This window comes from Trichechus manatus, unplaced genomic scaffold (assembly GCF_000243295.1).
Source record: "Trichechus manatus latirostris isolate Lorelei unplaced genomic scaffold, TriManLat1.0 scaffold00046, whole genome shotgun sequence".
NCBI classification, from domain to species: Eukaryota; Metazoa; Chordata; class Mammalia; order Sirenia; family Trichechidae; genus Trichechus; species Trichechus manatus.
Window position 1 is genome coordinate 5,085,864 of NW_004443982.1, and position 27,081 is coordinate 5,112,944.

Below are 27,081 nucleotides of genomic sequence, written 5' to 3' on the forward strand. Positions count from 1 at the left end.
TAACGTCTACAATTATTTGACTGTAAATAAAGGAGATTTTCCTCAATAATGTGGGTGGGCCTCATCCAATGAGTTGAAAGCAGGGCTTGGAGCCAGTTCATTCCAGTTCAAACCCCTGCTGAGAATTTGCATTTCTAACAAGCTCCCAAGAAGTTATACATAAGAATCACCTGGGGATCTTGTTAAACTGTAGATTTTGATTCAGTGTATCTGGGATGGAAATGCAAATTCTCGGCAGGGAAGTTGTTAGAAATGTAAATTCTCAGCAGGGGTTCAAACTGGAATGAACCGGTTCAAGTCCTGGTTGAAAGGCCTTAAGGAAAAAACTGAGATTTCTCTGAGGAAGAAGAAAATCTGCCTCAACACTGCAGTATTAGCTCCTGCTTGTGAGTTCTAGCTGCTAGCTTGCCCTGCAAATTTCAAACTTGCCAGCACCCACAAACGTAATCCAATTCCTTGAAAAAAAAATCTCTTTAAAAAGAATATACATATAACTATATATGTAGATGTATATACGTTGTTGTTGTTAGGTGCTGTTGAGTCGGTTCTGACTGATAGCGACCCTGTGAGTATATACATTAGATGTATATATATATATATTAGATATACATTACTGGTTCTTGTTTTTATGGAGAACCTTCCCATCTGAAAATACTAAAAAAAATAATAAAAAGACATTGGATGTCTATCAGGCAACAAAGGGCAGTGATCCCTGAGAAATGAGAATCAACTAAGGCAGGTGTTGTTAGGTGCCGTCGAGTCAATTCTGTCTCATAGCGACCCTATGTACAACTCAACGAAACACTGCCCAGTCCTACATATTCCTCACAATCACTGCTATGTTTGAGCTTATTGTTACAGCCACTGTGTCAATCCATCTCTTTGAGGGTCTTCCTCTTTTTCCCTGGCCACCTACTTTATCAAGCATGATGTCCTTCCCCAGGGACTGGTTCCTCCTGATAACATGTCCAAAGTATGTGAGATGAAGTTTCTCCATCCTCACTTCTATGGTGCATTCTGGCTGTACTTCCTTCAAGACAGATTTGTTTGTTCTTCTGGAAGTCCATAGTATATTCAGTATTCTTCGCCAATATTGTAATTCAAAGGCATCAGTTCTTCTTTGGTCTTCCTTATTCATTGTCCAGCTTTCACATGCATATGAGGCGGTTGAAAATACAATGGCTTGGGTCAGGCACACCTTAGTCCTCAAAGTGATACCTTTGCTTTTTTACACTTTAACAAGGTCTTTTGCAGCAGGTTGCCCAGTGCGATTCATCATTTGATTTCTTGACTGCTGCTTCCGTGGGGGTTGATTATGGATCCAAGTAAAATGAAATCCTTGACAATTTCAATATTTTCTCCATTCATCATGATGTTGCATATTGGTCCAGTTGTGAGGATTTTTGTTTTCTTTATGTTGAGATGTAATCCATACTAAAGGCTGTAGTCTTTGATCTTCATCAGTAAGTGCTTCAAGTCCTCTTCTCTTTCACCAAACAAGGTTGTGTCTTCTGCATTATGCAGGTTGTTAATGAGTCTTCCTCCAATCCTGATGCCCCGTTCTTCTTCATATAATCCAGCTTCTCAGATTATTGGCTCAGCATACAGATTGAATAAGTATGGTGAAAGAATACAACCCTGATGCACACTTTTTATTTTTATCTATTTATTTTTATGGCAAAGCCTGACATAATTTTTTTTTACAGAATTAAATATACCATTTATTAATTTACGAATCATAAAAGCAGACTGTGATTTCCCCTTACCAGCAGATTTTTTGTTGGAAAAAGAAAACAAATTAATGTACAAATTTCAACATCAGAAATTTCATTCAACCTGAATAGAGGCATAATTCATGTTGGAGTTCAAAGATACGTTCAGGAATCAGTTACTATAATCATAAAGACAACGATGGTAGTATCTTTGTGGTGCAAAATTATCCCCATTTGTTACTTGCCATGAGACAATTCCACCACAGACTTCTGCCTCTGATGAAGGGGCTCAGAAAGATCTGGTCACGGATTACGCCCTTCAGGACTGGCGTGTCTCATTTTGCACGGTAATTATCTTAAACCATGGGACCAAAGTGTTAAAGCAAGCAAAAGACAAACGGAGGGAATCTAGAGCAAATGGTATGTAAACTCATGGGTGAGCAGTGGAACCCCTGCCGGAGCAGTCCACTCATACCAAACCAAAAAACAAACCAAAAACCAAATGTGTTGTTTTTAGGTCAGTTCCGACTCATGGCAACCCCACGTGTTCTAGAATAGAACTGTGCTCCATAGGGTTTTCTTGGCCGTAATCCTTAGGGAAGCAGATCGCCAGGCCTGTCCTCCAAGGCACTGCTGGGTAGGTCTGAACAGCCAACCCTTCGATTAGTAGCCAAGCACAAACCGTTTGTGCCACCCAGCAACACCCAGAGTTCACTCACAAGCTGACAAAATTTAACCTTTGACGTAAAATGCCAGGAGTCCCTGGGTGGTGCAAACGGTTAAGCACTCCACTTACTAGCCGAAAGGTTGGCAGTTCAGATCCACCCAGAGGCACCTCAGAAGACAGGCTCTGGCGATGTGCTTCTGAACGTTCACAGCCTAGAAGATATATGAAGCACAATTCTACGCTGACACATGGGGTCGCCAGGAGTTGGAATCAATAGCAACTCACAACAGCAGGGGACAGACACACACATGTAAAATGCAATTATTAAAAAACAGAGTCCAACAGGAGCTACATGACTTCCTGTCTGAACGGGGAAACTTATGAATCACCAGGAGAGAAAGGGTGAGTCACTGTCACTTGCTCTCCCCAAGCACCAGCATCTGTGAGGCTCGGGACAGTGCTCAGCAAAGGACACTGCCACCACTGAGGACCCCACAAGCTGGTGGTCCCCTCAGTGAACCCACTCCTGTCCCTCAGCACACAGGAGTGACGTACCATCTTCCTGATGACATGATTCTGGCCAAACTCAGACTTATTCTCAGCCAAAGAATCTGATTTGGCAAAGCAAATCCTAGTTTGGTGCAGCCCCCTTTCCCCTAACCCAGGACATGATTGGGATCCAAACATGAACAACACAAAACCAGACTGCGTAGTCAAAACGCTGTGGTCTTGTCTAGCACACAAAATACTGCAGTCATATTCTTGATTCGTTTCCATTTTCAACGACTGGGGTCATTCGAGAGGAGCTTCACAACATTTCACTGCTTCCTGCTAAACACCAGAATGTGGCAGACAGGCCTCCCCTGTAGGAATGTTTCTTGTTTTGAAACATGTGAAAACAAAAGGGTTTTCTATCCATAAGCCAGTCCTCATGGGTTCCCTAGTGGGGACCAAGGCATAAAAATACACAACTACAAAATATCTCCTAGAAAAATGCAAGCTCCTCTTTACCAAGCGTCCTACTGAGTCATCCCAGGAGTGATAAAAATGCATCAGAAGACAGAACAAGAACGACAGAAACAACCGGAGACACCGAGCAGGATTTTCCCAGGATCCTCCTCTCTACCCGCAGGTGCTCCCCCTGCTTTCACTTCCTCGTTACCACCATGGAGGGAAGACCCGCTCTGCTTCCGGCAAGGGCAGAAAGAGGCAGAGAGGTGAAAGCAATTTCCTTTCCCCTACAAATCTGGGCCAATGCCAACTCTGACTTGCACAGCAAAGAATTAGGCGACAGGAACTTCATGCTAACTGCTTTTCACCGCGGACCATTTTCCAGTAATTGCAAATGGCCCCCGGGTTGCCGGCAGAAACTGGGTCCCTCTCTGTTGCTGGAGTTATTTTAGCAACACTCACAGGTGCCTCCTCCACTCCTCGCCTGGGTTATTTCTTTAAGTCTTTGCTTCTGCTGGTCCTCTCGCTGCCCATGGAAGCATGGGAGGCCAGGGGCTGGGGACACCCCATGATTCTGCAGCGTCCCTTCGGCTTTACATTCTGGTTGTCAGAAGTTTCCAGTACTGCTGGGGGTGGGGGAAGGAGCCCTGTGCTCCCGACTCTACACATCATATCGGTTCAAACTGTACGTGTTTGGGTAGTTCTGCCGGCTGTACTGGAGGTGATCTGTTAGGATGTTGTTGCGGCCATACGGATAGTCTGTGTGCTGGGGGAAGAGGAGGCCGTTCTGGGGCTTCTCCAGTGCGCCCCGGGGGTGCTCCTTGCTGCTCAGGTCCCCCGTCGTGATGGGGAGGTGCTTCCTGGCTTGCTGGTTGGCATCATGCTTGGTCTTGTTGTACAGGAAGACGCCCAGGATGGCTGTCATCATGCCCAGGATGTTGGTGCTGGTAACCGGGTTGCGCAGCATGATGAGAGACACAGTGATGACCATGATCCTCTTGGTGGCATTGGCGACCGAGTAGCTCAGGGGGCTGATGAGGTTGAGGATACTGAAGGCGATGACATTCTGGGCAAAGTTGCAGAAGCCGCTCACGGCCAGGAGCAGGAGCGTCCAGGGCCACTGGGAGATGTAGGTCAGGTCACTGCTGACCAGGAACGCCGAGAGGTCCACCAGAACCCACGTGGGGATCATGAAGAAGATGGCATGGCAGCCCAGGATGTTCAGCAGCCTGAGGTGGTGGATCTAGGAATCTCTCAACACCTTGGTGCTCTGTCTCTCCTTTATGATGATTCGGGACAGGAGGACCACCCAGATGGGCATGGTGGCCTTGACGGTATGCGCATAGGACACGGGCACCTTCCAGATGCTGACGTGCGCCGACACGGAGCGAAGTACTTGCCGAAGGCAAGCGGCAGCACGTAGCGCGGGTAGAAGCGAGGCGGGAGCAGCGGGCTGGGCGGTGCGTGCGGGCCGGGCAGGGGCGGCGACACGGGCGGCGCGGGGGGCACGCGCCAGGCACGCAGTAGCGGCGGCAGTCCCGCGCACAAAGCCAGAATGTGGCATAGCGACACGGTCACCGGGAACGGGAAGCCGCTCAGGATCACCTTGTTGACCACGTTGCCGCCCGCGCTCAGCGCGTACCACAGCAGGCACAGCGCTGCCACGCGCGAGCCATCGCGCGCCCCGCCGCCCCCACCAGGGCCCGCAGCGCCGGGACCCCCCCGACTTGTAATTTTAATTGGTAATTTTAGCATGTATCTCATGCAGTTTGGGGAGCATCAAACTAAATCTACAATTGCCAGAAGCCTTGTTACAGTCTAATGCACATTTACTAAAATGTGTACTGTTTTAGAGTTCACGGTAAATGCAGTTGTGACCTTATTACACTTTTGGCATTCTTTAAGCACATTATGTTTTAATATAGGAATATTTAGGTTACACTTAACTTATGCTCAAGTAATAAAATGTTTGTTCTTTTTCAATCTCATACATTCTCTCCTCAGGTATAGCCCATCTCCTGTATGCTTGGAGCGACCTTTGGCTATGTGGCTGCCCTTGCTATTTCACCACTCTGGATATATTGGAATAGAAAGCAACTTATATACAAGAACAATTAATTGGAGCAAAAGGAGAAGATATTTCTTTGTGTACATTCCATAAAGACTGTGCAGAAATGTATATGGTCAAAGCCAAGCATTTCCATTTACAGCACAGTTATTATTATTTTTAATGTAGATACAACATGATGTGATTGTAGCTTTTTAAACTATGAAATCCCTGAGAAATTGTACCTTCTATTGAAGTAAAGTATTTGTAACAGATTGTGGCTTCAGATGCTATTTGCTGTTTCTTGGACTTTTAAGAAACATTCTTAAAAAACTATAGAATTCTGAGGGCAGATTTTTTTCCTCAAGTTTTAAACTGCTTCATTATCTATAAGAGGTCTGCGTATAGCTGTAGCATTTCATATTCTTTCTGAGAGAAAGAGATAGTTTCCTTGGCCACTGTAGACATTTCTCACGTAATCAAACAACAGTTTATACATCTTGATCCAATTCTTTTTTTTTTAGTGTGTGTTTCTTTGGAGTTAAAATGGCTATGATAGCCTCATCAAAAACAGCCTTCAATCCCTTCTGGGTTAAAGCTGAACATTCCACGTAGCAGCATGCTCCTATATCTTTTAATAGTTTCTGTCCTTGTTCCACACATATAGGTTTTTGTTTCATATCATTAAGTCTTGGTAAAGTTTTGGGGTCATCTCAGAGATCAGTCGGAGTTCCTATTAATAAAAAGGGTACATTTGGTGCTTATTCCTTAAGTTCTGGTACCCACTCCTCTTTCACGTTTTGAAATGAGTCTGGATTTACCACAGAGAAGCATAAAAGGAAGATGTCAGTCATAGGATAAGATAAAGGCCTCAGACGATCACAGTCTTCCTGTTCGGCGGTATCATAGAGTCCCAGAAGGTACTACTTGCCCCCAACAGTGACGCTGACTGCGTAGTGGTCGAAGACAGTGGGTACGTACGAAGGCGTCGTTGGCATAGCTCATGAGTAGGCACGTCTTGCCCACTGACCCATCGCCGACCACCAGGCACTTGAGCATCAGCGCTCCGGGCCGTGAGCCACACTGCTGCCTGCCGGCCTCTGGGCACGGTCCTCCCGGAGACCCTGCCCCGGCCCCGGGCTCAGCCCCAGCCCTCCTGGGGGTCCGCCGCCGCAGCTCCGCACAGCAGGGCCGCCCCCGGGGCCCCATGCAGCGGTTCCCCCCGCCAGAGGGGAGGGGGCGGCGGGCCCGAGGCACTGCGGCCACCTCAGTCGCTGCCTGGGTCCCCTCCCGGCCCTGCTCGCCGCGCCCACCCGCTGCCCCCACCGCTCGGCACCCGCGCCCTCTCACTGGCCCGGCCTCCTCCAGAGGATCCGCTGGATCATAAGACTGTCCGGGCCCCTGGGGAGACGGCAACTTTGGGGAGGGAAAGGGAGAGGAGGGGCCAGGCGGCTCTCCCGGGCCCCGCTGCCAGCCGGGGCCCCTCCTGGCTCTGCCTCGGAGGAGGGTGGCCTGAGGCGCCACCCCACCAAGTCTGATGCACACTTTTCCTGATTTTAAACTTCTCAGTATCCCCTTGTTCTGTTCAAACGATTGCCTGTTGGTTTCACATGAGCACAATAAAGTCTTCTGGAATACCCATTCTTCGTAACGTTATCCATAATTTCTTATGATCCACACAGTAGAATGCCTGCATAGTCAATAAAACAAAGGTAAACATCTCTCTGGTATTCTCTGCTTTCTGTCAAGATCCATCTGACACTAGCAGTGATATCCCTTGTTCCACATCCTCTTCTGAACCCAGCTTGAATTTCTAGCAGTTCCCTGTTGATGTACTGCTGCAAGTTTTAAAAATTGTCTTCAGCAAAATTTTACTTGCATAACCCCCCCCCCCAAGGAAACTCCACTTACAACTGATTGGCTGATCACATCAGGTCACATCATGGAGGATGACTACATCATTACATAACTACCAAATTACATCATTGCATAACTGCCAAACTACATCATTACATAACTGCCAAACCACTTAGAATCATGTCTCATCCAAGCTGACACACAACCTTAACCATCACAGTCCACCCCTTGTCAATTTGGCACCTCTACACATCTTCTTAAACTATACATAATCTCTAAATAATGACAATTACAGTCATACTTGCACCTAACATGATACAACTAACGTGTACAACTGAAAACGCACTAGCCTCATTTACATCTTATAAGTGAAGAAAACGAAAATATTTCATGCACACATACAAGGAAGAAATAGTCATGACAATTACAGTCCTCATTTCTGCAACTGGTCACATGGTCATAACTTGTATTTAGAACTACCTTCTTCCACCATCCATTCTGTATTCTGTTTACCCTCAGCAAGCACTTCAGCTGACTGTGGTTCTTTGCCTGGTGGGATGACCTAAACCTTCATCCCTGAAGGGTCTGGACCATTAGTAGTCATGTTGGAATTGGGTTGCTGTAGTTTTCCATTGACTTTAATCACAGGGCATGATAGTCCTAAGAGATACCCCAATGGATCTCATGTATTCCAGACATAATCTTCTTTACCTCCATTATGCAATACCCATCCGATTTCCCCTTGGTAGTCAGGATAATCACACCAGCCAATATGGTAACTCCTGTCTTCGTCAGTTGATTCAGAGGCATGAGGAGGCCAAAGTGACTGGGTGACATTCTTAACTTCCAGTTCAATTGAGTCAGGAATCAGTGTTGTGTCTCCTGGTGGGAGCATTCCTCCCTTTGGAACTAAGACCACTAGACCTGCAGATCACAGGGTTGTGGGGACAGGAGGCAAACATTTTTTGAGTGGGTCACTAGGGGTATTAGTAAGTGGTGCCACTCCCATTTCCACTCCTTCATTGCTGGAACCATGAATCTTGGCTGTGGAAAAAGCAGCACCATATATTGGACACTGGTTTGGAGCATATACAGCCTCCTGGAGAACATTGCCCCAAACCTGCAAAGTATTGCCACCTAGCTGGCACCATACTTGTGTCTTTAGGAGGCCATTCCATCATTCTGTCAAGCCAGCTGCTTCAAGATGATGGGGAACATGGTAAGACCAGTGAATTCCATGAGCATGGGCCCATTACTGCACTCCATTTGCTGTGAAATGAGTCCCTTGATCTGACGCAATGCTATATGGGATACTATGATGGAGGAAGAGGCATTCTGTGTGTCCATGGGTGGTAGTTTTGGCAGGAGCATGAAGTGCAGGGAGGGAAAATCCATATCCAAAGTAAGTGTCCCAGTAAGAAAAAAACGCTGCCCTTTCCATGATGGAAGTGGTCCAATGTAATCAACCTGCCACCAGGTTGCTGGCTGATCACCTCGAGGAGTGGTGCCATACTGGGGACTCAGATTGGCTAGCAGATTGGGTACTCAGCAGTGGCTGTAGCTAAGTCAGCCTTGGTGAGTGGAAGTCCATGTTGCTGAGCCCATGCAAAACCTCCATTCTTGCCACCATGGCCACTTTGTTCATAAGCCCATTGTGTAATGACAGGAATGTCTGGGAAAGAAGATCACTAATTTCCACAGAACAAGTCATCCTATCCACTTGATTGTTAAAATCCTCCTCTGCCGAGGTCAACCTTTGGTGAGCATTCACATGAGACACAAATATCTTCACTTCTTTGGCCAATTCAGAGATATCTATCCATATACCTCTTCCCCATACCCCCTTGTCTCCAATTTCTAGTCATGTTCCTTCCAAGTCCCTGACCATCCAGCCAAACCACTGGCCACAGCCCATGAATCAGTATACTTTCACACATCTAGTATTCCTCCTTCAAAGGAAAGTGAACAACCAAGTGCACTGCTCAAAGTTCTGCCCATTGGGAGGATTTCCCTTCACCACTGTCCTTCAGGGAGGTCCCAGAAAGGGGGTGTAGTGCTGCCGCTGTCCACTTTCAAGTGGTGCCTGTATATCGTGCAGAACCATATTTACCAGGCACAAGTTTTCTCTTCCTCAGTCAACTGATTATAAGGAACTCCCAATGAAGCCATAGGTGCAGACTGGGAGAGGGCAGATGATGTGACAGGAGTGGATACCATGGGCATTTGGGCCACTTCCTCATGTAACTTACTTGTGACTTCAGGTCCTGTTTGGGCCCTATCTTGTATATTCCACTATCATTTAATGATGGAGTGCTGTTGTGCACATTTGACTTCATGGCTCTGTGGGTCAGACAACACCCAGTTCATGATGGGCAGCTCAGGCCACATGGTGACTTGGTGGCCCGCAGTTGAGCATTCAGTATCTACTAAGGCCCAGTAACAAGCCAGAAGCTGTTTCTCAAAAGAAGAGTAGTTATCTGCAGAGGATGGAAGGGCTTTGCTTCAAAATCCTAAGGGCCTGTGCTGTGATTCAGCAATAGGGGTTTGCCAAAGACTCCAAAGAGTATCTCTCTGCCACTGACACTTCAAGTATCATTGGATCTGCCGAATCATATGTCCCAAGTGGCAGAGCAGCTTCCACAGCAGCCTGAACCTGTTGCAGAGCCTTCTCTTGTTCTGGACCCCACTCAAAACTAGCAGCTTTTCAAATAACTTGATAAACAGGCCAGAGTAGCACACCCAAATGACAGGTATGTTGCCTCCAAAATCCAAAGAGGCCCACCAGATGTTGTGCCTCCTTTTTATTGTGGGAGAAGCCAGTTATAACCACTTATCCTTCAATTTAGAAGGAATATCTTGACATGCCCCATGCCACTGGACTCTTAGAATATTCACTGAGGTGGAAGATGCCTGAATTTTTGTTGGATTAATTTCCCACCCTCTAGCACACAAATGTTTTACCAATAAGTCCAGAGTCATTAATACTTCTTCTTTACTAGGTCCAATCTGCATAATGTCATCAATGTAGCGGACCAGTGTTATGTCTTGTGGACGGAAAGGCAATCATGGTCCCTGTGAACTAAATTGTGACATAGGCCTGGACAGTTGATATAACTCTGAGGTAGGACAGTGAAGGTGTATTGCTGGCCTTGCCAGTTGAAGGCAAACTGCTTCTGGTGGTCCTTCAAAACCAGAATCGAGCAAAAGGCATTGGCCAGATTGTCTTAGTTATCTAGTGCTACTATAACAGAAATACCACAAGTGGCTGGCTTTCAAAGAGAAGTTTATTCTCTCACAGTCCAGTAGGCTACAAGTCCAAATGCAGGGCATCAGCTCCAGAGGAATGCTTTCTCTGTCAGCTCTGGAGGAAGGCCCATGTTATCAATCTTCCTTCGGTCTGGGAGCTTCTCTGTGCAGAAACCTCAGGTCCAAAGGAAGTGGTCTGCTCCCGGCACTGCTTTCTTGGTGGTATGAGATTCCCATGTCTCTCTGCTCACTTTTCTCTTTTATATATCAAAAGAGATTGGCTTAAGACACTATCCAATCTTGTATACCTCATCAGTATAACTGCCACTAATCCATCTTATTACATCATAGTGATAGAGTTTACAACACATAGGAAATCACATCAGATTACAAAATGGTACACAATCATACAATACTGGGAATCATGACCCAGCCAAGTTTACAGATATTTTGGGGGGACACAATTCAATCCATGACATAGACCTTCACCCCAGTGCATATTCTCTTGTGCTGAGTAAGGTTAACTCTCACACTGAAAATTTCAAGAAAATTATTATATTCATTGGGTTTCTCTCCAGAATACATCTTCTCCTGTTGATGAAGAGATGAGTGATGACTGGAGAATATTTTCTATTCATTACATTCATAGGAATTCTCCCTTCCTGTTATGTATATGAAGGACATTATAATTTTTTATGATTTCCTGTGCATGTATAGAGTTTCTTTCCTATTTTTTGTTCATGTTGAAAAGGGTGACTCCTCTGAAAAAGGCTCTATAATGTTCACTATTTTCATATGGAGATTTTCTGATAATTGTTTAAGGCTGAATTATTTTATAATTAATTATTTTATAATTAATGAAAATATTTACATGTGAATTCCAAGTGAAGAAAATGTTTTGAGCTAAGTTTATTACAGTGTCTTTCCTGAGAATTCCACTTGCCTAAATGACTTTCCCAATTCTTACATGGTGTATTAGTTTCCTGTTGCCTCTTTAACAAATAAGTGCAAAGTTAATGGCTTTAAACAATGCAAATTTATTCTCTTACAGTTCTGGAAGTCCGTAGTCTGAAATAAGTTTCACTGGGCTAACTTCAAGGTGTCAGCAGGGCTGGTTCTTTTCAGAGGCTCTGAGGGTAGGATCCATTTCCTTGCCTTTTTCAGCTTGGAGTATCTGCCTGTGTTCCTTGGCTTGTGGGCTCTTCTTCTATCTTCAAAGCTTGTTTCTGTCATCACATCACCTTTTCTCTTCTGTAGTCAAATATCCTTCTGCTTCCCTCTTATAAGGACATTTGTGATTATATTTAGGGCCCACCCAGATAATGCAGGTTAATCTCCCCATCTCAAAATCCTTAACTTAATCACATCTGCAAAGTCCTTTTTGCCATATAAGGTAACATTTACATGTTCCAGGGATTAGGACCTGGATATCTTTGGAGGCCATTATTCAGCCTACCACACATGACTTTTCTAATTTAGGAATCTTCCAGCATTCTAATGTAAAGGACAAATAATCATCCCTTGTAGACTCCTACCATGTTCAGTTCCTGCTTAGGGGTTGAGCTTTGGTGTTTAAGAATATTCCCAATCTGAAACAAATTTGACAAATATTTAAAGTGTGGAAAAAGAAATGTCATAATAAAGGTTTAAAAAGTCAGTACGGCCAATATGGATTTCTTCCAAATTCAAAATACAGACCCTAAAATTAGAAAATGTACTCATGAGCGAAGACGGACTTTGAGAACTTTATCTGTGTAGTATATTGGCAATTACAGGGATAAGGTGTGGACATTTTTGGTAATTTACTAACAAATGATTCAATGACAATTGAGACTGATGTTGACAAAAAGAGGTTATCAGAAATCCCCAGTGTGGAGAAGTAGATTAAGAGCCCATATAAAAATGTTAAATTTAAAGAAGATAGATCTTTCTCTGAGGTTAGGCTGGATTTACAGGGTTGATGTTCTGCTCATGGGGAAAAGTACATGATGTGGGAGGATTGTGTGGAGGATAATAAGACCTTCCATGAAATTAAAAGAAACAAAAACAAAAAACCAAACCAGTTACCGTTGAGTCAATTCTGGCTCATAGCAACCCTATAGGACAGAGTAGAACTGCCCCAAGAAGGGTAGTTGCCAACATTTTCATCCTCAGGTGTTCTAAAGATGGGCAACTATGACTTTAAGAGCAGCAAATGAGCATACCAAAGTTCTCATCAATACAATAAAAGTCTTTCAAAAAGATCCCAATTCAAATAACCATTCTGTGCTGCCAAAATATTAAGGATCTCTGATATCTGAAATCCATGCCCAAGCTTAGGTACATATTTAAGGCATCCCTTAATCATTTTCATAAGGAAATCATTGAACTGAAAGTCCCATGAGGGCAGGGATCATTTCTGTCTCATTTACAGGCATATTCCAAGTCCTAAGCCTGCATCCTGGAAACCAATTGGTGCTTAAGAAATATTTGCCCCATGAATGACTAAATGAAGGAATGATGCCACTTATGCATACTGTTGCCAGGTTGCTGTAGTTCTCCAGCATCACATCCTTGTATGGGGTCCTCTTAGTGGAGTCCAGCAAATCCCACTCCTCCCCAAGGAAGTCCATAGGCAAGTACCTGAAGGCCACTGATTCCAGTAAAATCACCCAGATTTTGTCTCAGTGAAATGTCATCTCCTCTAACGTTCATAGGAGGATAAGTGAGGTGATAGCCCTGTGGTATGGAGACCCAATTAGAAGGAAATTTAGATGAGTCTTCTAACCCAAGGCTCAGTATCACCACTCATTCCCAAGGTAATCTACCATATCCAGTCTCATAGCTCTAATAGCACCTCTAATACATGACTTAGATTATATTTCCAATAATAGACTGTGAGCTCTTCCAGAATTATTCTTCCCTTTCTCCAACATTGATCACAGTCCCCAAAAGAATATATGCTTGAGCAAAACATTCAATAACTAAAAAAAAAATATTTCTCCAGTGAGAATTTGGATTCATTCAGACAAGAAACCCATTGTCATCGAGTTGATTTTGACTCATAGGTGACTCTGTAGGACAGATTAGAACTGCCCCCATAGGGTTTCCAAGGCTGTAAATCTTAATGGAAGCAGACAGCCACATCTTTCTCCCACAGAGCGGCTGGTGGGTTCAAACCACCAACCTTTCAGTTAGCAGCCAAGCACTTAATCACTGTGCCACCAGGGCTCCTTTTTCCTTGAAACAAAGACATGCTCATATCTTTCTATGGTGTCCACCACAGCACTTAGCAGAATACCCACGTGAGGGCAGTCAGCCCAGGTGAGGAGTTGAATGGAAGCATTTCGTGTTTAGTCCCTCCCTATCCACCAGCAGCCCAGAGACTTGGCAAAACATAACCAGGAACCCAGGCAGTGATTGCTGCTGTTTGTTTTAGGCAACTCCTGGCCAGGCAAAGGACAAACGTCCTTTGAAGAAGAATCAAATTCCTACATACCTGTGATAAACTTGTCATCAACTCACCCCCCAAAAAAACAAACCAAACCCATTTCATTGAGTTGATTTCGACTCTATAAGAGTAGAACTGCCCCCACAGGGTTTCCAAGGAGCCACTGGTGGATTCGAATTTCCAACCTTTTGGTCAGCAGCCAAATGCTTAACCACTGCACCACCAGGGCTCCATCATCAACCCAGAAGCCATTATTTCCTTTCCTGTGTCCTTTCAGGGGCTTCGAACTGGTTTCTTCTGGTTCAAACCCCTGCTGAGAATTTGCATTTATAACAAGTTCCCTGCTGAGAATTTGCATTTCCACCCCAGATATATTGAATCAAAATCTACATTTTAACAAGATCCCCAGGTGATCCTTATGTATAACTTCCTGGGAAAACCAAAAAAAGCCAAATCTGTTGCCTTGAAGTTGATTCCAACTATAGCGACCCTATAGGACAGAGTGGAACTGCCCTATAGGGTTTCCAAGGAGCAGCTGGTGGATTCAAACTGCTGACCTTTTGGTTAGCAGCCGAGCTCTTAACCACTGTGCCACCAGGGCTCCGAACTTCCTGGGAACTTGTTAGAAATTCAAATTATCAGCAGGGGTTCAAATTCGAACAACTGGTTTGAAGCCCTGGTCCCTTCCAGGAGACATGCAAGCTACTGAGACAGCAGAGCTCAAGGAGAAGGAGCTAAGAGAATTCAGGCCTCCCAACAATTTCATAGTCACAAGCCTGGATGCTGCCCCCCACACTAATATTGAACCCCTTCTCCCTCCCTACACGCTCACACTGCTGGCATAAGAAGTCAGGGCAGCTGTGTCTCATCTAGTATCAGAAAAGAGGACTCTGGGCCTTCCTTGTTGCCTATGAGAAAGAGATTAATAGTACTAGCTTGAGAATGTAGCTGGCCAGGTCAGCCTCATTCCCTCTCGATCCAGTGGGATCTGGAGCCCTGTTTCATCAGCAATCATCAACCAATAGTAATGCAACCTAAATTATTAGCTATCTTATGGCAGGGACAAGGCTACACATGGGAAAGCCTTTTAAAATGTAAAGTGCTCTACTACATCTATGTGGAAGATCCAGGTTCGATTCCTGGCCAATGCACCTCATGTGCAGCCACCAACTGTCTGTCAGTGGAGGCTTGTGTGTTCCTGTGATGCTGAACATGTTTCATCAGAGCTTCTAGACTAAGACAGACTAGAAAGAAAGGTCTGGTAATCTACTTCAAAAATCAGCCAAAGAAAACCCTGTGATATGCACACCTATGTTCATTGCAGCACTATTCACAATAGCAAAAAGATGGAAACAACCTAAGTGCCTGTCAATGGATGAATGGATAAACAAAATACGGTACATATATACAATGGAATACTACGCATCCATAAAGAATAATGATGTGAGGAGGCGGAGCCCAGATGGCAGACTAGTCAGATGCACTAAGCCATCCCACTACAACAAAGACCTGAAAAACCAAGTAAAACAGATCTAGATGTCAGTCCTAGAACTTGACCCTTAAATGAAGAGATAAAGTATTAGATTGGAAGTCACTGAGGAGAAGAAGAAACTGATAGAAAATGGGGAAGGAATAGAGACATGGAGTGGAGGTTCCTGACCAAACAGCATGATTCAGGGTTGCCTTCTTGGAATAAAGTCAACAACCCCACACACAGAAAGACACCTCCACCGAACTCCCAACAGGAGATAGAGGTATGGTGCAGACATATCCAGGACAAAGTAAGACCACATTTTCTGGCTGCAACTCAAGGAGAAGCCCAGACTCTCTCACCTGGTAACCACAGGAGCATGTTCCTACAACCCCCAACCCTCTGGTGAACAGCAGCTATAACCACCCACCACAGCAACTCCAACTGCCAGGAACCAGAGTATCAACCCACTGTATTGCCCTCCTCCATCTACCCACTCTGCCCCCACCTTTGTCTCTCCTCCTACCTCTCTCCTCTGCCCTGCCACCAACAACCCTGAGGGGAACTGGCCCAGACACAAAGCCCTTCCCTGCAGGCTCAGGATCCACCCCCCTTGCAGGCTCCAACAGCTCTGAAGCAGACAAACAATCCATCTCTGCTCTTTCCCTTCCTGCTGGTCCTGCCCTGCTGCACCATAGCTGAGCAACCGGCCCTGAACACCAGGACAAGGTGGTGAGAACTATCATGCCCACAGACCAGCAAGCAACAAAGCATGTCCGGCCCACCCGCCCAGACATAACCAAACAAAACAAAAAAGCAGGATGAAACAAACAAACTTACAATCAATAAATAAAAGAAATAATACCTTAATGTCTCAGAGGCAACAGACAATATCAAAACATATTAAAAAAAAAAAAAAAAACAAGACAAGATGGCTCCAGTAGGTGACCAGAATAAAGCAACAGTTGACCTTCCAGCAGAAAAAAAGGCACTGGAACTACATAATGGGGAATTCAAAAGTCTAATATTCAGGGCTCTCCAAGAGATTAGGAATGAGATCAAGGAAAATGCAGACAAAATCATGGAAAATACAGACAAAACCAACCAAAACATAGCCAAAGTCAAGGAAAACACAGACAAAGCAATAGAAGAATTCAAGAAAATTATATGAGAACAAAATGTCAAAATAAATAAACAATTAAAAATCAAAGAAAAACAGCAACTAGAAATCCAAAAGATGAACAACAAAATTTCAGAAATGGACAATGCCATAGAAGGTTTCAGGAGCAAATTTGAAACAATGGAAGACAGAATCAGTGAAATTGAAGACAAATCCATGGATGTCACTTTGAGGAAACATCAGAAAAAAGAATAAAGAAAACCTAAGAACTATGTGGGATAAAGTCAAGAGCAAAAATTTGAGCATTATTGGTGTTCCAGAACACGGGGAGAAAATGGAAAACACAGAGAGGATCATTGATGATTTGCTGATAGAAAACTTCCCTAATATCATGAAAGATGATAAGGTGACCATCCAAGAAGCTCAATACAACCCACACAGAATAGACCCCAAAAGAAAGTCACCAAGATATACCATAATCACACTCGCCAAAACCAAAGACGAAGAAAGAATCCTGAAAGCAGGTTGAGAAAAATGAAAAGTAACATACAAAGGGGAAACAATAAGAGTAAGCTCTGATTACTCAGTACAAACCATACAGGCAAGAAGGCAATGGGAGGATATATATATATAACCTTGAAAGAAAAAAACTGCCAACCAAGAGTAATATATCCTGCAAAACTGACTCTCAAATACGATGGTGAAATTAGGACATTTCCAGATAAACAGAAATTACAGGAACTTGTAAAAACCAAACCAAACTTACAAGAATTATTAAAAGGAGTCCTTTGGTTAGAGAATCAACAACATCAGACAACAGCCTGAATCTAGGACATAGGTCAGTATCAGCCAAATACTAACCTAGTAATGAACTCTCAAGGATAAAACAAAACTAAAAGATTCAAGACACGAAACTAGAGATGTCAATCTGTAAATGACGACAATGTCAGAAAAATAAAAGGGGGGATACATGGTGTAGATACAGAACTTTCAAATGGAGAGGATGTCAAGGCGATATCAAGTAATAAAAGACTGGTTCAAACTTAGGAAGATAAAGGTAAATTTCAAGGTAACAAAAAAGAAAGTTGACAAACCTACTCATCTAAATAAAGAAGGAAAACATAAACTCTCAGTAAACAGAAAATCTACAATAATGAAAGAAACAAAAAGGAAATTTCACAAAACAAACAGAATTCAGCACAGGAGAGTAAGAGGAACAAACAAAATGTCAGCACACCCACACAAAAAAAAAGCACTGCAAAATGATAGCAATAAACTCACACCTATCAATAATCACACTGAATGTAAATGGCTTAAATACACCCATAAAGAGAGACAGAGTGACAGAATGGATAAAAAAACATGACCCATCAATATGCTGTCTATGAGAGACACACCTTAGAAACAAAGACATAAATATATTAAAAATCGAAAGATGGAAAAATATATATCAAGCAAATAGCAACCAAAGAAGAGCACGAGTGGCAATACTAATCTCAGATAAAATAGACTTAAAGGCAAAATCCACCATAAAAGACATGGAAGGACATCATAAAATGATTAAAGGGACAGTCCACCATGATGACATAAAAAATATCTACGCAACCAATGACAGGGCTCCAAAATACATAAAACAAACTCTAACAGCACTGAAAAAAGAAATTGATGTTCCACAATAATAGTAGGAGAGTTCAACACACCACTCTTGGTAAAAGACAGAACATCTAGAAAGAAACTCAGCAAAGATATAGAAGATGTTAAGGCCACAATCAACCATCTTGACCTCATACACATATATAGAACACTCCACCCAACAGCAGCAAAGTATATACTCTTTTCCAACACACATGGAATACTCTCCAGAATAGACCACATCTTAAGCCACAAAGCAATCCTCAACAAAATCCAAAACATTGAGATAATACAAAGCATCTTCTCTGGTCACAATGCTATAAAGGTAGAAATTAATAAGAGGAAGAGCACAGAAAATACAAAATCAAATACATGGAAACTGAATGACACCTTATTTTAAAACCACTGGGTAATAGAAGAAATCAAAGATGGAATAAAAAGATTTCTAGAATCAAATGAGAATGAAAACACATGATACCAAAACCTATGGGACACGGCTAAGGCAGTGATCCAAAGTCAATTTAGAGATATAGAAGCATACACCAAAAAAGAAGAAAGGGACAAAATCAAAACGTTAGCCCTACAACTAGAAGAAATAGAAAGAGAACAGGAAAAGAAGCCCACAGCCACCAGAAGAAAGGAAATAATAAACATCAGAGCAGAAATTAATAAAATAGAGAATAGAAAATAGAAAGAATCAACAAAATGAAAAGCTGGTTCTTTGAAAGGATCAACAAAATCAACAAACCACTGGCCAAATTAAACAAAAGAAAAACAGAAAAGGAAGCAAATAACCCAAATAAGAAATGAAATGCGGGATATTACAACGGACCCAACTGAAACAAAAAGGATCATAACAGACCACTATGAAAAACTGTAGTCAAACAAATTTGAAAACCTAGAAGAAATAGACAAATTTCTAGAAACACACTACCTACCTGTCTTAGTCATCTAGTGCTGCTATAACAGAAATACCACAAGTGGATGGTTTTAACGAAGAGAAGTTTATTTCCTCACAGTAAAGTAGGCTAGAAGTCCAAATTCAAGGTGTCAGCTCCAGGGGAAGGCTTTCTCTCTCTCTTGGCCTTCTCATCAGTGTTCCCCCGGACTAGGAGCTTCTTGGCACAGGGATTCTGGTCCAAAGGACGCGCTCTGCTCCCGGCACTGCTTTCTTGATGGTATGAGGTCCCCCTGTCTCACTGCTCACTTCTGTCTTTTATATCTCAAGAGATTGCCTCAGGACACAATCCAGTCTTGTAAATTGAGTCCTGCCTTACCAACACAACTGCCACCCATCCTCCCTCATTAACATCATAGAGGCAGGATTTACAACATATAGGAAAATCACACAGTACCAGGAATCATGGCCCAGCCAAATTGACACATACATTTTTGGGGGGACATAATTCAATCCATGACACTACCTAAACTAACACAAACTGAGGTATAAAATCTGAACAGACCCATAACAAGAGAAAAGATTGAAAAGGTTAAAAAAAAAAAAAAGTCCTGGTCCAGATGGCTTCACTGGAGAATTCCACCAAACATTCAGATTCAGAGAAGAGTTTCCACCGATACTACTCAAACTATTTCAGAACATAGAAAAGGAAGGGATACTTCTGAATTCATTCTATGAAGCCAGCATAACCCTGATTCTAAAACCAGGCAAAGAAATCACAAAAAAAAGAAAATTACAGACCAATATCTCTCATGAATATAGATGTAAAAATTCTAAACAAAATTCTAGCCAAGAGAATTCAGCACCATATTAAAAATAATAATAATACACCATGACCAAGTGGGATTCGTACCAGGTGTGCAAGGATGGTTCAACATTACAAAACCAATAAATTTAAACCATCACATAAATAAAATAAAAGAATCATATGATCATCTCAATCAATGCAGAAAAGGCATTCAAAAACTCCAACAGCCATTCCTGACAAAAACTCTCAATAAGATAGGAATAGAAGGGAAATTCTTCAACATAATAAAGGGCATCTATACAAAACCAACAGCCAACATCGTTCTCAATGGAGAGAGGCTGAAAGCATTCCCATCAAGATGGGAACAAGACAAGGATGCCCTTTATCACCACTCCTATTTAACATTGTGCTGGAAGTCCTAGCTAGAGCAAGTAAGCAAGAAAAAGAAATAAAGGGCATCCAAATTGGTAAGGAAGAAGTAAAACTATCCCTATTTGTGGATGATATGATACTATACAGAGAGAACCCTAACGATCCACAAGAAAACTACTGGAACTAATAGAAAGATTCTGCAGAGTAGCAGGATACAATATAAACATACAAAAATCAGTTGGATTCCTATATACCAATAAAGACAGCTACAAAAAGGAAATCAGGAAAGCAATACCATTTATAATATCCCCTAAAAAAATAAAATACTTAGGAATAAATCTAACCAGGGACGTAAAAGACCTATACAAAGAAAACTACAAAAACTACTGCAAGAAACCAAAAGAGACCTACATAAATGGAAAATCATACGATGCTCATGAATAGGTAGACTCAACATTGTGAAAATGTCAATTCTACTCAAAGCAATCTACAAATACAATGTAATCCCAATCCAAATACCAACAGCATTCTTTAACGAGATGGAAAAACTAATCACTAACTTTATATTGAACGGAAGGAAGCCCCAGATAAGTATTATTGAAGAAGAAGAACAAAGTAGGAGGCCTCACACTACCTGACCTCAGAACCTACTATACAGCTACAGTAGTCAAAACAACCTGGTACTGGTACAACAACAGACACATTGACCAATGGAACAGAATTGAGAACCCAGATGTAAATCCAACCATCTACGGTCAACTGATCTTCGACAAGGGCCCAAAATCCATCAAATGGGGAAAAGACAGTCTTTTTAACAAATGGTGCTGGCAAAACTGGATGTTCATTTGTAAAAAAAAAAAATGAAACAGGACCCATACCTCACACCATACACAAAAACTAATTCAAAATGGATCAAAGACCTAAATATAAAATCAAAAACTATAAAGATCGTGGAGGAAAAAATAGGATCAACACTAGAGGCCATAATATATGGCATAAACAGCATACGAACCATAATTAACAATACACAAACACCAGAAGATAAGCCAGATAAATGAGATCTCCTAAAGACTAAACACTTAAGCTCATCAAAATAATGCACCAAAAGAATACAAAGAGAACCTACAGACAGGGAAAATTTTTTTGGTTATGACATATCCGACAAAGGTCTAAGCTCTAAAATCTATAGGAAAATCCAACACCCCTACAACAAAAAGACAAATAATCCAATTAAAAAATGGGCAAAGGATATAAACAGACACTTCACCAAAGAAGACATCCAGGCTGCTAACAGACACTAGCCATTAGAGAAATGCAAATCAAAACTACAATGAGATACCATCTCACCCTGACATTACCGGCACACACACAAAAAAAACAAAACAAAACAAAACAGAAAATAATAAATGTTGGAGAGGTTGCAGGAGATTGGAATACTTATGCACTGCTGGTGGAAATGCAAAATGATACAACCATTTTGGAAAATGATATGGTGCTTCCTTAAAAAGCTAGAAATAGAAATACCATACAATCCAGCAATCCCACTCATAGGAATACATTCAAGAGAAATAAGATCCGTCACACAAATAGACATATGCACACCCATGTTCACTGCAGCATTATTCACAAAAGCAAAAAGATGGAAACAACCTAAATGCCCATCAACAGATGAATGGATAAACTAATTATGGTACATACACAGAATGGAATACTATGCAATGACAAAGAACAACGATGAATCTTCGAAACGTCTCACAACATGGATGAATCTGGAGGACTTTATGCTGAATGAAATAAGTCAATATCAAAAGGACAAATACCGTATGAGACCACTATTATTAAAACTCATGAAAAGGTTTTCACACAGAAAGAAACAATCTTTGATGGTTACGAGACAGGGGAGGGGTGGGGAGGGAAAAATACTAACTAGAGAGTAGATAAGTGGTAACTTTGGTGAAGGGTAAGACAGTACATAATACTGGGGAAGCCAGTACAACTTGGCCAAGGTAAGGCCATGGAAGCTCCACAGACACATCCAAACTCCCTGAGGGACCGAATTGCTGGGTGGAGGGCTGGGGGGACCATGGTCTTGGGGAACAACTAGCTCAATCGGCATAACATAGTTTATAAAGAAAATGTTCTACATTCTACCTTGGTGAGTAGCATCTGGGGTCTTAAAAGCCTGTGAGCAGCCAGCTAAGATACTCCACTGGTCTCAGCCCTTCAGGAGCAAGGGAGAATTAAGAAAACAAGATACAAGGAAAAGATTAGTCCAAAGGACTAATGGACCACAACTACCACGGCCTCCACCAAACTGAGTCCAGTACAACTAGATGGTGCCCGGCTACCACTACTGACTGCTCTGACAGGGATCACAACAGAGGGTCCTGGACAGAGCTGGAGAAAAATGCAGAACAAAATTCTAACTCACAAAAAAAGACCAGACTTACTGGCCTGGCAGAGAGTGGAGAAACCCCGAGAGTGTGGCCCCTGGACACCCTATTAGCTCAGTAATGAAGTCACTCCCAAGGTTCACCATTCAGCCAAAGATTAGACAGCCCCATAAACAAAACGAGACTAATGGGGCACAATAGTCCAGGGACAAGGACTAGAAGGCAGGAGGGGAGAGGAAAGCTAGTAATACGGAACCCAAGGTTGAGAAGGGACAGTGTTGACATGTCATGGGGTTATTAACCATTGTCATAAAACAATATGTATGCTGTTTAATGAGAAACTATTTGTTCTGTAAACCTTCATCTAAAGTACAATAAAAAAAAGTTTGTGAGCAGCCATCTAAGATACTCTAATGGTCTCACCCTGTCTGGAGCAAGGGAGAAAGAAGAAAACCAAAGACACAAGGCAAAGATTAGTCCAAAGGACTAACGGACCACAACCACCACAGCCTCCACCAGACTGAGTCCAGCACAACTAGATGGTACCCAGCTACCATCACCAACTGCTCTGACAGGGATCACAATACAGGGTCCCGGACAGAGCTGGAGTAAAATGTAGAACAAAATTCTAACTCAAAAAAAAAAGACCAGACTTACTGGTCTAACAGAGGCTGGAGAAACCCCAGGAGTGTGGCCCCCAGACACCGTTATGGCTTAGTAATGAAGTGACTCCTGAGGTTCACTCTTCAGCCAAAGATTAGACAGGCCCATAAAACAAAATGAGACTAAATGGGCCCACGAGCCTGGGGGTAAGGATGAAAAAGCAGGAGGGGACAGGAAAGCTTGTAATGGGGAACCCAAGGTCAAGAAGGGAGAGTGTTGACATGTCGGGGGGTTGGCAACCAATGTCACGAAACAATATGTATATTAGTTGTTTAATGAGAAACTTGTTTGCTCTGTAAACCTTCATCTAAAGTACAATTTAAAAAAAAAGAAAGAAAATGTTCTACATCCAACTGTGGTGAATAGTGACTGGGGTCTTAAAAGCCTGCGAGTGGCCATCTAAGATACACCTACTTATCCCATCCCAGCTGGAGCAAAGGAGAATGAAAAAGACCAAAGACACAAGGAAAGATTAGTCCGAAGGACTAATGGACCACAACTGCCACAACCTTCACCAGACTGAGCCCAGAACAATTAGATGGTGCCCGGTTACCACCACCAACTTCTCTGGCAGGGATCACAATAGAGGGTTCCGGACAGAGTGGGAGAAAAATGTAGAACAAAAGACAAATTCACACACACACACACACACAAAAAAAAAAGCAGGCTTTGGTCTGACAGAGACTGGAGAAATCCTGAGAGTACGGCCCCCAAGACACCCTTTTAACTCAGTACTGAAGGCACTCCTGAAGTTTGCCTTTCAGTCAACGATTAGACAGGTCTACAGGGTCAACAATAACACACATGAGGGATGTGTTTCATAGTTCAATCATGTATACGAGACTAATCGGCACATCAGCCCAAAAGCAAAGATGAGAATGCAGAAAGGGACAGGAAAACTGGACGAATGGAGACAGGGAACCTGGGTTGGCAACCGATGTCACAAAACAATTTCTGTATTAACAGTTTAATGAGAAACTAATTTGCTCTGTAAACTTTCACCTATATCACAACAAAAACAAGTATAATGATGAGTTCTCAAATATAACGTGGATGAAACTGGAGGACATTATGCTGAGTGAAATACGTCAATCACAAAAGGACAAATACTGTATGATCTCACTATTATTTAAAAAAAAAAGAATAGGTATACGTACTGAAACCAACAGTCACTGGTGGTTACCAGGGATAGGTGGGGCGGGAGATCACTCTGTAGCTAGTAGACACTTTTTATTTTGGGGGATGGGAAACATAACACCAAATGTGAGTGTAAGTGTACACAGCTTGACCAAGGTAAATGATGTCACTAAGAAGTATGCAAGAAAAAAGATCATTTTTGGTAAATGACAGAACATATACAACAGTGCAATAACTACTAAATAATAGGAGTGTGGTCACATGTGTATGTATATAGGCATACAAGCGTATAGGTATGTATATGTGTATATAGGTGGACATATATAGATGTATCAATATGCAGGTGTATATATATATATATACATATATATATATGCATCCACATATATTCATATTTACAGTAAAGTACATAGAAGGCACAAACACAGATACTTATTAAACACCTAGCAGGATTGGCTTATGGGGTCTGAAGACTTAGGACCATAGTTTCCTGAGACAACTCAGTCAGTTGGTATAATATAGTATGTAAAGTTTATGTTCTACATCCTACTTTGATGAGTAGTGTCTGGGGTCTTAAAAGCTTGTGAGTGGCCATCTATGATATAACTATTGGTCTCTACATGTCTGGAGTAAAAGAGAATTAAGGAAACCAAAGACTCAGGGAAGGAACTAGTTCAAAGGACCAATAGTCTGCACGAACCTCGACCTTATCTACCCTGAGGCCAGAAGAACTAGATGGTGCCCAGCTACCACTACTGACTATTCTGATCAGGAACACAATATGTGGATCCTGATAGAATGGAAGCAAAATGTGGAACAGAACTCAAATTCTTAAAAAGTCCAGACTTACTGAACCAGTTGAGACTGGAGGACTCCCCGAGACTATCACCCTGACATATTCTTTAAACCATGAACCAACACTATTTCACTATTAACTAACTAACAGATTGGCTCATAAGTAAACAATATCACCCTTGAATACTGTGCTTCTTGAAAAATTCGTCTATATGAGACCAAACGGTCAACACTTACTATAAAGCGAAGATAAGAAGGCAAGGGGACAGGGAAACTAGATTATTGGAAACAGAACAACCAGAATGGAAATAGTGAGAAAGTTGGCACATTGCGTAGAATGTAACCAATGTCACTGAACAAATTGTATAGAAATTGTTAAATACGAACCTAATTTGCTGCATAAACTTTCATCGAAAACACAATAAAATATTATTTTATGAATCATAAGTTTTTTAAAAAATAATATTTTATAATCTCACCCTAATCCTCTTTAACATAAAATTACAATCACAAAATGGAGGACAACCACACAATACTGGGAATCATGGCCCAGTCAAATTGATACACACATTTTTTTGTGGGACATAATCCAATCCATGACCTTCCACCCTTTGGCCCCCCAAAAAACACATCCTTGCAACATGCAAAACATATCATATCATTCATATCATCCCATCATATCATAGCAAAAGTCTTAACTCCAAGTCCAAAGTCCAAAAAGTCCTCTTCATCTGTGAAATCTAGAATACAAGCTATCTGCTTCCAAAGTACAATGGTGCAATAACAGGCAGGCACAAGCTAGACATTTCCATTACAAATGGGTGAAACTGGAGGGAAAGAAGGAATAATAGGCACCAAGCAAGTCAGCAGAACACATTACATTAGGCTTCAAGGCTTGAAAATAATCCTGTTTTCTGAGACCACTTATGCAATAGCCCGGCCCTCCAGATTCTAGGTATTGGCCACACTCTCCGGATTCTGATTGGAGGCCCCTCAGCCCTGGGCTTCAGCTCCGCCTTCCAGGCCCACTGGAACAGCAATTCTGTTCCCTCGGCTTTAGGTGCACCATTCTCCTAGTCCATCTGAGTGGTGACTCCACCCTTACAAACACCAGAGGCCATGGCTCCACCCTTTGAAACCCCAGAGTTCATGGCCATACCTTTTGAGAATGAGGCAGCTCGACTTCTTGTGTTCCTTATCTCTTTAGCTTCAGCTTCTGCTTCCTGTGGCCTCTCGGCCCTCCAGCCTCATGCCCGCATCTGCCCTGCTGGGGCAAATGTTCCAAAGCTCTGTAGCTCAACCAATAAGTGCCTGGAGGCACCCCACTTCACCAGGAAGCCTCCTGCACACAGGCACATAGCTCTCTCACTCTGTGGGTCGGCTCCAGCGCCGTGTTGCACTGGTCTCCTGGTTCTGCCGCTGCATGTTCATTTATAATAGCCCCTAAAAAAATAAAATACTTAGGAATAAATCTAACCAGGGATGTAAAAGACCTATTCAAAGAAAACTACAAAACACTACTGCAAGAAACCAAAAGAGATCTACATAAATGGAAAAAAATACCATGCTCACGGAGAGGTAGACTCAACATTGGGAAAATGACAATTCTACCCAAAGCTATTTACAAATACAATGCAATCCCCATCCAAATACCAACAACAATCTTTAAAGAGATGGAAAAACTAATCATTAACTTTATATGGAAAGGGAAGAAGCCCCAGATAAGTAAAGCACTACTGAAGAAGAAGAACCAAGTAGGAGGACTCACACTACCTAGTCTCAGAATGTACTATACAGCTACGGTAGTCAAAACAGCCTGGTACTGGTACAACAACAGATACATTGACCAATGGAACAGAATTGAGAACCCAGATGTAAATCC

General features: G+C 42.5%; 2 pseudogenes; both read right to left on the reverse strand.

The window, feature by feature from the left end:
- Window positions 1-2,884: 2,884 nt before the first annotated feature.
- LOC101348684 (solute carrier family 35 member E1 pseudogene) lies at window positions 2,885-5,085 on the reverse strand (annotated as a pseudogene).
- A 763-nt stretch (window positions 5,086-5,848) lies between these two features.
- LOC101348942 (rho-related GTP-binding protein RhoQ pseudogene) lies at window positions 5,849-6,436 on the reverse strand (annotated as a pseudogene).
- Between the last annotated feature and the right edge of the window lie 20,645 nt (window positions 6,437-27,081).